We start from the raw sequence: 1,816 nt of genomic DNA, 5'->3' as shown, positions 1-1,816 counted from the left end.
TGCATATATATATACTCTTTTACTTGTTTCAGTCATTTGACTGCGGCCATGCTGGAGCACCGCCTTTTAGTCGAGCGCAAATCGACCCCAGGACTTATTCTTTGCAAGCCTAGTACTTATTCTATTGGTCTCTTTTGCCGAACCGCTAAGTTACGGGGACGTAAATACACCACCATCGGTTGTCAAGCGATGTTGGGGGGACAAACACACATACATACACATATATATATACATATATACGACGGGCTTCTTTCAGTTTCTGTCTACCAAATCCACTCACAAGGCTTTGGTCGGCCCGAGGCTATAATAGAAGACACTTGCCGAAGGTGCCACGCAGTGGGACTGAACCCGGAACCATGTGGATGGTAAGCAAGCTACTTACCACACAGCCACTCCTGCGCCTAGGTAAAATATTTTTCTAGGAACGAATTAATATTTATAACATTGTTACTATGGGAAATTGTTGCTCTGCTTTACGATTTTTCACTTTACGATCGGTCTCCGGGAACAAATTAACTCGTATAGGGAGACATTACCATCCATACAAACATACATGTGTGTGTATACGTTTGTGTGTATATGTGTGTGTGTGTGTGTCGATGTGTGTGCGGTTGTATGCGAGAATATCTAGACACGCGTGCGCTCTCTTCATCATGCATTTCTCTAGAAACGGATGCGCATGCGCTTCTACAGTTACGAATGCATAGCAACCACTGCATGCACGCGCATGACGTGCACATGTATGGATACACATACATACATACATACATACATACATACATACATACATATATACATACAGCCACGTATATACGCGTGCGCGTGCGTAGCACTCACTCGATGAAATCAGCGGCGGCGTGTTTCAAGGGTCTCCATCTGTGTCTGTGTGTTCGTGGACCCTAATCACTCACAGACCATCCAAATCACATTCTACATAGAAACACACACGCGCGCGCATCCAATTTACATTACGCACTCACGCATACACGTTCTCAAAGACGCGCGCGCGCGCCCAGACGCAAACGCGTGCATACATACACACATATACATACATACATACATACGTACATACATACACACTCACATGTGCAATTCATCAGGCACACATCGTCACACACACATCTTCGCGAACACGAATTTCTCTATACGCCATGCATGCGTAGTTTTGTGTTTGCGCGCATGCGCGTATGACTATGTGTGTGTGTGCGTATGAGTGTGTCCTAAACACATAAACACGGAATTTGCGGGGGCGTTTAAAGGGTCTGCATGAATACATGTATATATATATATATATATATTGTTTTACTTTTATTTTACTTCTTTCAGTCATTTGACTGCAGCCATGCTGGAGCACCGCCTATATTTATCTCTCTCTCTCTCTCTCTCTCTATATATATATATATATATATATATATATATATATATATATATGAGTCTAAGAAAGGTAGATAGATAGATAGATAGATAGATAGACAGATAGACAGACAGACAGACAGACAGATAGATAGATAGATAGATACGTGTATGTGTAATGTGTATTCTACTATTATATACACGCACACATACATGTATGCACACGCATACACACAAATTACGTACATGTACGCGCGCAACATTCACACACACACACACACACACACAGCACACAATACACAACACACAGACACAGACACACACACACACACATACACAAAACAAAACACACATAGAACACAACACACATACATATATATATATACACGCAAATCTGCGGCGGCTGGTCCCCTCATTGTTTGTGTGTGACCCCTAAAAAATCATCGGGAAATTTCAATCTGAT

The sequence above is a fragment of the Octopus bimaculoides genome, chromosome 25, assembly GCF_001194135.2.
Source record: "Octopus bimaculoides isolate UCB-OBI-ISO-001 chromosome 25, ASM119413v2, whole genome shotgun sequence".
Taxonomy (NCBI): Eukaryota; Metazoa; Mollusca; class Cephalopoda; order Octopoda; family Octopodidae; genus Octopus; species Octopus bimaculoides.
The sequence above is the reverse complement of the archived record's forward strand: the minus strand, read 5'-3'. Positions refer to the sequence as shown.